At 49.2% G+C, this 9,004-nt stretch overlaps 2 long non-coding RNA genes across 2 annotated transcripts; one reads left to right on the top strand and one right to left on the bottom strand.

Moving 5' to 3' along the window:
* Positions 1-1,922: 1,922 nt before the first annotated feature.
* Positions 1,923-8,748, bottom strand: LOC105079902 (uncharacterized). Its single transcript, XR_836306.3, has 3 exons — positions 8,604-8,748; positions 5,659-6,174; positions 1,923-4,704 (listed from the first exon to the last, which is right to left on the bottom strand). It is a non-coding gene; the product is annotated as an uncharacterized LOC105079902 (long non-coding RNA).
* Positions 4,256-6,333, top strand: LOC123612440 (uncharacterized). The gene is made up of 2 exons (XR_006719688.2): positions 4,256-4,388; positions 6,139-6,333. It is a non-coding gene; the product is annotated as an uncharacterized LOC123612440 (long non-coding RNA).
* Positions 8,749-9,004: the final 256 nt, after the last annotated feature.

Below are 9,004 nucleotides of genomic sequence, written 5' to 3' on the forward strand. Positions count from 1 at the left end.
AGGCTGGCAGGTGCTCCATTCAGGGGACAGTCACTCTTACTGTCCCCAGACTCATATGGAGTCCATAGGAACTGGATTGATTCAGATTCTGGAAGCTTGACCACTGTGATGCTGTCTCCTGTTTTCTGCAGTCGTTGCCTTTGTGTTGCTACTTCTGATTCGTGAGTGCTGACTCGGCACAGGTGGGCTAAGGAACCCTTAGAGAAGGGATATGTCCCCGTGTGAGCTGGCCCTGCAAATGGATGATTGTATTTCTGGGGCTCAACTGGAGGCAGCGGGGAATCCAAGTAAGAGGGTGTACCACCTCCACGGAGCACACAAGCTGGAAGGGACCAATGCCGGTTTCTTCCAGAGAGCTTCTTCCTGGAGGTGGAGGAGGCAGGGGTCATGGAAGGGGCCTCCCTCAGCCTTGCTCCCTTGGCATCATGGCTTTGCCGCCCTCCACCAGCTGGGTGACTTTAAGCCAATTACTTCACCTCTCCGAACCTCTTTTGTCGTTTATGGCTCCTTAAACAATTCTTAGGAGGATGAAATGATATTAAGAACAGCCCGAACCCCAGAGCAGGCTCTGCCTTCTCTCTTACAGGCCGGGGGCCTCTGGGCTCTGCTCTGTCCTGGCACCCAGGCTCTCTGGCTGTGTTTGCACAGACCTAGTTCTGTGGTCCCAGGGATGATGCTGGCTGCAGCTCTGAGGTACGTTTGCAAATTCCCTTCAGCACAGCCCAGCCAGCCCCTGGCTGTGTCCCTGTGTGGATCAGATCTGGGGAGGTGACCACAGAAGCATTTGGCAGGAGCAGAGGGAATTCCTGTCTCTGTTTTGCCTGCTCCTTAGTCATCCATTTCTCCTCCTGTTGTGTCTTGTTTTCCTTTGAGGAGGGACGAGCTACTACAGACTGCCATCATTGTCTCCCTTTCAGTACTGCCTTCCACGCTCCAGGGGACATCTGAGAATTCTTGGGTCACAAGAATTGTTAAGGTAAGAGCAGCCACCCATGTCCTTTGACCTGACAGCCTCACATACACTTCAGCCTCTCTGAGCCTTTCCTCTTTTCCTCTGCAAAGCAGGGCAGGAATGCCCTCCTCCCTCACCCACTCACTTGTTCATTCATTCGGTCCATCCCTTTTTAATTAAGACTCAGCTGTGAGAACAGTCACTCCACTGGATTCTGAGGTTACAGTACTCTGGTCATTTAAGACGTATGTACACAAATCCTTTGACAATCCTGACTTCAAGGGATGGGGTTTAATTACTCTCCCCTTGAGCTGGAATGGACTTAGTGACTTATTCTAATAAAGGGAATATGGCAGAAGGGATGGGGAATCACTTCCGAGACTGGGTTATAAAAAGGTGCTGCTTGCCACTATGGAGGACAGTGTGGAGGTTCCTTGAAAAACTAAAAATAGACTTACCATATGATCCAGCAATCCCACTCCTGGGCATATACCCAGAGAAAAACATAATTCAGAAAGACACATGCACCCCAATGTTCATAGCAGCACAATTTCAATAGCCAAAATATGGAAACCACCCAAATGTCCATCAACAGATGACTCGATAAAGAAGATGTGGTGTGTATATATATATATACACACACACACAGTGGAATGCTACTCAGCCATAAAAATGAATAAAATAATGTCATTTGCAGCAACATGATTGACCTGGAGATCATCATTCTAAGTGAAGTAAGCCAGAAAGAGAAAGAAAAATGCCATATGATATCACTTATATGTGGAATCTAAAAAAAAGGGACACAAATGAACAACTTATTATTTATAACTAAGATGATTGATTTCTTGAATATGTGTAAGCACATTTGACTGTCCTTTATGATTGGATTACAGCATTCTGTTGAATCTTATTTTGTAGTTGGTTTTGTTCCTTTGATAAGTGGGTAAGTTTAAAAAGCTAAAGCACTAAATTGTTCTTAGAAACAGTACATATATAAATTTTAATTAATTAATTAATTAAATGGCTACAAAATCCAGAATCTAGGACATTCTAAAAGGTATATATTAGTTACACTGTATTCTACCTTTAAAAGCTGGTGAAACTTTCATAATTTCCCATTGTGTGATTGAGGAAGGTTATACCCAATATTGCCCATTAAAAATAACTTTTTGAACAACAGCAACAAGAAAATAACAAATAAAAAGATGCTGCTTCTGACTTGAGTTCTCTCTCTCTCTCTCTCTCTCTCTCTCTCTCTCACACACACACACACACACACACACTCTAGGGGGAGCCATGTCTGAAGCAGCCCTGGGAATAGCCCCAAAGGCAGGAGCTGACGGCTCATGCCAGCAGCCACTGAGGGAGCCTGGATGTGCAATAGGCGGCGGCACCGGCCCACGACTTGTCTACAAGCCCACAAGGGGCCCTGAGCCAGAAGCACCCAGCTCAGCCCCTCCCAGACTCCGGACCCTCTGAAATTGTGAGATGTAAGCATTCTGTTGTCCAAGCTGTGTGATTTTAGAATGATTTATGACACAGCAGTAGATTAACCTAAATCCATATCACCTGCCCACTTGGCGCTTAGGCTGGGGGAAGAGAGTGAGCAGGGAAGTTTGAGTGCTATGGAAGGAAGCAGGTCAGCCGCACAGAACGGTGTATGCCACATAACTGATGCCTCAGTAAATGAGGGTTCCCTGGGCCATCCCTATTCTAAACAAATTTACCCGGACTTCCTTCACTGCAGAGGCCAGGTCATAACAGTGATGTAATTATAGTTGAGCTGATCTTTGTGAAGAGCTCCTCAAATTCTCACAAGTACCTTTGGAGGAAGGTTCAGTTATTCTGTTCTACATCCGAGGAAACCGAGGTACAGAGAGACGAAGCCAGTTCCCAAGGTGTCAGGGCGGAAAGTGCCCGGCGGGGATCCGGGGCCAGGCCGGCAGGCCTGGGAGCCCACACCCTCCTCCCCTCCAGGAGGCACAGCCCCACTCCCGCTGCCAAGTCCCCATGCGGACACACAGCCACCCCAGCCGCGTGCAGCCCATGGGAAGGTGGAGGCGCCCTGACTCCGCTCCGGGCCGGGCTGTGGAAAGACCCCAGCACCTGGTCTGGAAAACATATGGAATGGAGCAGGACACTACGGGGCCTCCCGGGGACATGTCCCCCCCCACCATGGCCTCCGGCTGCCTCTTGTTCGTAGAAAGCTTTAGCCTCCTAGGTCTTCCCTGAGTGCCAAAGAATATATTTAATCCAAGAAGTGAGAAAAAACAGAAGCAAAGGAAAACAGACAGGCAAGAAAACATAATAACAGTTTAGCCATTAGAGTCCGGGACCCTTAGTTCCCTCTCAAGGACTACAGATAATATTCTGGGCCGTGTCCTTTGAGCCGCTTTACAGGTACTGAAACCCCTGCCGGGTGGAGGAAGTTAGCTGTGTGCTGCCTACAAGCACGCAGACCCCAGACCGGTTGGAACCAGAAGGTGGAATCTTCTGGAGCCTGACCCTCAAATGGCCTCTTCATTCATTGACCCAGGGCCATGCCAGCTAGATGAATCGAACCCCCAGGGACTTCACGGTGTGAGAGAGACACAGACAAGCAGAGAGATGGTACCCAGACAGTGTGGGGAGTGATGAAGGGGTTGCGGGGTGTAGGGGCAGTGGGAGCCGAGAGATGGGTCTGGGGGTGTCAGGAAGGCTGCACCGAGGAAGGACCTCTGGGCGGAGTCTTGAGGACATGCCTGGGTTTGTGTTACCTGGCTGTTGCTCCGCAAGGATTAGCTGGAGAAATGCCTAGAAATGAAGGGTGTCTAGGCCTGTCAGGGCAGAGAATCTGAGAGTCTGCAGGCCCTGAAGCTGGCGGGTAGCAGCTGCCAGGGAGGAGGGGGCACAGATTCCCAGGAGTCTGGGCAGAATCAAATAACCCTGGGCTCTCCCGTCTTGTGACGGCAGATAAGCGCTATCTGCGTGTGCATCCAAACCCCGAGGGGCACTTGTTCGCCCACGCTGATTCCTCGCGGAGGAGCCCGGAGTAGGCACTTTTAACAAGCTCCCTGGGTGATGTCGGTCACAGTCTGAGAGGCACTGCCACAGGGTCCGAGCCCCTTCCTTTGCCCCATTCCCTCCAAGCCTCCAAACAGCCCTGAGACTCGGGCATTGTGACATCACCACGCTGGGCAGTGGGGGAGATGGATACATTGTGCATTTGCTCAGCACACCTGAGAGCAGAGGCCCCGCCCCCAGCTCATACTCCTTTATCCCACACCTGCCAGACCGGTCCTCCCACCCCACCCCTTAACATCCGTGAAGACACATATAACTGCTGGTCAGATCCACAAACGGGTTCACAGCAGCCTCTTCGGGAGAGACTGACGGAGAAGCAGGGGATGAGAGAGGGGAAGACTCTGAGGACCACCCCCAACCCCGCCGGTACACAGTGAGTGATGAGCTCCGGAGGCTGCAGCCGTATTAGCTGCTAGAAGCCACGCGTCTCCAGAAGGCTGTGTGTGCGCGTGCATGTGTGCACACGTGTGTGAGTAGCAGTGTGGGCGCGTGTAGGGGCGTTTGTTTATCTGAACTCTGCATGTCTTCATGGAAAATCACCATCAGGAATGGCAAGTGGTCTCTCTTACTGGATTCTCCCAAGTGGCCAAAGCACTTCTGTGTCTGTAGCTGTTGCCATCTTGGTGTCACCTCGCTCCCACTTCATTCCTTGGGGAAAGGTGACAGGTGGTCCACTCTGGGGTGCAGCTCTGTAAGAAACAAGAGAAAGTCACCGATGTCACCTGTTTGCCATCCCAGCTCCTTGCGGCAGTGCCTCTCTGCCTCTTTATTAACTGAGACAAGGTCGGCAGAGGGCTTAGGACAGTGTCACACGCGCAGCTAGTGGCATTCAAGTGCTACTAGTGTTTTCAGTGTCGCCCCCACCTCGCACACCCTGCACATCGTCACAGTTGCTGATGAAGAGACATGCTCACGGGCTCCAACCTCATGTGTCCTCTGTCAGTTCTGTCAACAGGACACACCCTCCCACCTCTGGGTCTTCACTCACGAAGTGCACAAGTAGCATTTGCCCCATTAACTCCTGCTTGTCCCTCAGGTCTCGGCTTCAATGCCACCGCCCCAGGGGCCCCTCTGGATGTCGGGCTGCAGAAGGTCCTTGATTGTCTCTCTTAGTGCCCTGTTCTCCTCCTTAACTGATCTGCTTCTGTCTTTATAACTCCTTCACCTCCTCATATTCTCTACTATTTTTTTTTAGCGTTTTACTAAAAAACCAACTTTTTATTTTGAAATAATTTTAGATATACAGAAAAGTTGTAATGACAGTACAGAGAGCTCCTGTGACATAAATATCTGATGTCACCATGATCTATGTCTCAAAACTAAGAAGTGAACCCTGGTATGGTAGATTTATTTCAATTTCACCAGTTTTTCCACTAATTTTTTCCTCCAGGATCCCATCCAGGAAACCACGTTACATTTAGTTTCCACACCCCCTGAGTTTTATCTGGCCTGTGACAGTCGCTCAGATGTCTTAGTCTGTTCAGGACACTGTAACAAAATGCCACAGACCGGGTGGCTTCTACACAGGGGCTCACTCATGAGGGCTCCATCCTCATGACCTTGTCCCCTCCCAATGGCCCCATCTTCTAATACCATCACATTGGGGTGAGGATTTCCACATACAAATTTTGAGGGACACAAACCTTCAATCCGTAGCACTAGGCTTTGTGTGCTTTTCGTGACCTTGACACTTTGGAAGAGCACTGCGGGTCAGGTATTTTGTCAAATGGCCCTCAGTCAGGGTCTGTATGGCGCTTTCTCATGATTAGAGCGACGTGTTTGGGGGCAGGTCCCACACAGGCGATGCTTCCTTATCATCACCCCACAGCAGACGGGTGTCAACACGACACATCACTGTGAAGCTGACCTTGACCACACGGCCAAGGTAGTGGGCGTCAGGTCTCTCCACCTGGCGCTACAGTTCTTCCCCTCCCATGCCCTGTTCATAGAAGCACATCCCTAAGTCGAGCTCACTCTCCGCAGCACTTGTCCTCAACTGGCATGCGATGTATTTTACGTTTCTGTTTTACTCTTTGTGGGTTTTTTCCTGCTGTTGTCTGTCTGTACTAGAATGTAGCTCCTCCGGAGCAGTGATCTTTGTTGTTTTCTTCATTTATCTTCAGCACCCGGAACAGCACCAGTGGAGATTCAGTAAACATCTGTGGACAAAAGAATTACCCTCATCACAATTTGTAATTCTATGTTTGTTTGTTTGTGTCCTCGGTTATTGCCAGGGCCCATGTCTGCTGGGCTCCCCATTCCATCCGTGTCCTGGCTCCACGCCCGATTCCCTGTAGACACCACCCCACACACAAAAGCCTTTGCATGAAAGAGCTAAATAAACAAGCCTAGGCTGTTCAATGGGGCGTGAAGTGCTTCATCGGGAGGCCCAGGGCATCCCTTCCCATCTGAGTCTCCACACGGAGGGGTCGGGGGGAGGGGTCCTGGGCCCTAGCCTTGTTCCTCTGCTTCCTGGAGGCAGCGGGGTTCACAAGGGGAGGTCCCCCGACTGCATGAGGTCAGAGCGGGGAATGAAAGTGGGCTCCTGAGAACAGGAATGAACTTGGCAATCGTTGTAGCAACTCAAAGGTGGAGTGACTGCTATGCATTGAATTGCGTCCTCCACCCCTTCAACTTCATATGGTGAAGTCCTAACCCCAGTGCTTCCGAATGTGACTATATTTAGACAGCAGGTCTTTAAAGAGATGATTAAGTTAAAATTAGGATGGACCTTTTCAGAATGGTGTCATCAAAAGACCATAAATAACAAATGTTGTTGAGGGTGTAGAGAAAAGGGAGCCCTTGTACACTGTTGGTGGGAATGTAAATTGGTGCAGCCAGCGTAGAAAACAGTATAGAGAGGTTCCTTAAAAATCTAAAAATAGGACTACCATTTGACCCACAATCCCACGTCTGGGTTTATATCTGAAAAAAACATAAATAATAATTTGAAAAGATAAATGCACCCCAATGTTCATAGCAGCATTATATATAATTGCTACGATATGGAAGCAACCTAAATGTTCATCAACAGATGAATGGATAAAGAAGATGTGGTATATATACACACAATGGAATACTACTCAGCCATAAAAAAGAATGACATTTTTGCCATTTGCAGAAACATGGATGGATTTGGAGGGTATTATGCTTAGTGAAATAAGTCAGATAGAGAATGACAAATACTGTATGATATCATATCTGTGTAGAGTCTAAAAAATACAACAATCTAGTGAATAGAACAAAAAAGAAACAGACCCACAGATGTAGAGAACAAACTAATGGTTATCAGTGGGGAGACGGAAGGGTGAGGGGCAAATAGGAGTGGGGATTAGGGAGCACAAACTATTATGCATAAAATAAACTACAGGATACCTTGTACAACATGGGAATATAGTCAGTATTTTATAACTATAAATGGAATATAATCTTTAAAAATTGTGAATCACTGTATCGTACACCTGTAACATATATATTACTGTACATCAACCATAGTATACTTCAATAAAAATAAGAAAGTAACCTTCAAAAATAATTAGAGTGGCCCCCAATCCAATATGACTGGCAGAGATTGTGAGAGAGGATGACTAGGACACAGACACACACAGGGAGGACCATGCGAGGACAGAGAGAAAAGATGGCTGTCTGCAAGCCGAAGAGAGAGGCCTCAGAAGAAACCGCCCTGATGACACCTTGATCTCAGACTTCCAGCCTCCAGGACTGCGAGATAATACATTTCTGTTGCTAAGCCTCCTAGTCTGTGGTACTGTGTTATGGTGGCCCTAGCAAATGAACACAGGGGCTAAGAAAGAGGGCCCCACGGGGGACAGCCACACCAACAATGTGGGCACCCTCCAGACCTGGTATCTTATGTCACCTATTGAATGAGGTCAATCCCAGGAAGGGGCAGGTGGGGTGTTGGAGAAGCAGGTGTGGTTGGGTGTGAGCGCCCCCTTGAGGGCAGTGAGTCATCTGCTGATGTGCAGATGGGAGAGCGAGGGGCAGGAGATAGATTAGGGGGTAAATTAGGTGCAGTGTCAATGACCAAACCACCCTGAAACTGAGATGAAAGAGAAGAGACAAAACACAGGTCTCGTGTGCAGGGTCCCTGTCACTGGACTACAAGTATTGTCCCCTTTCTTCTTTGTTTTCCTTCACACACCCTGCCCTGGTCCAGACTGAGGTCCCCATGACTTCCCGTGTGCACCGCAGCTCTTCTCCAGCTGTCCCCTCTGCCCGAAAGTCCCAGCCCTGTTCCCAAATCTGCCGTCTGGTGAAGCCCTACATACTCTTCAAGAGCAGCTTGGGGTAGGGAGTGGTAGACCGAGTGCTTAGCATGCACAAGGTCCTGGGTTCAATCCCCAGTATCCCCATTAAAATAATAATTATGAATAAATAAATCAAAATTACCCTTCCCCCCCAAAAACAGCAACAACAAAAAAAAAAAATTAAAAAAAAAAAGACCAGCTCAGCACTACTTCTTCAGCAAAACCTCTCCTGAGCCATCAGAAATTATCAGAAGTTAATTCTGTCCTTCTGAGCTGCTATACCAATTTGCTCCTCCAGGATCGTGTGACAATTGACTTACGTGACCTGCGATGACTCCCAGCTCCGAGCTTCCTTCCACGACATGCGCCAAGGCTTCCCCCAAGTCAGCCACCCCGAGCCCGTCCCGACCCCCCACATGGTAGCTGTTTTGTGAGTGTCTGCTGAGTGAACTTTAGACAGCGCAGGACCTTGGCCTTACACACGCAGCACAGTGGGGCCTCCCCCCGACCTTGGACTGGCTGGGTAAACTCGGAGAGAAATATTTGCTAAGGCAGACCAGGTGTGGCGAAAGGCAAAGGCGCCCAGGAGCAGGTCTGACCCCACGAGGAGGCCCCGTCCTCCAGCTTCCCGAGTCTGAGACACAAACGCAGGCAAGCCGTCTGGTTCTGGGTGCAGCCGTCTGCCCTGCCGCCAGCCAACCCGTGTCGTTTGGGTCCCAGA

Source organism: Camelus bactrianus, chromosome 6 (genome assembly GCF_048773025.1).
Source record: "Camelus bactrianus isolate YW-2024 breed Bactrian camel chromosome 6, ASM4877302v1, whole genome shotgun sequence".
Classification (NCBI taxonomy): Eukaryota; Metazoa; Chordata; class Mammalia; order Artiodactyla; family Camelidae; genus Camelus; species Camelus bactrianus.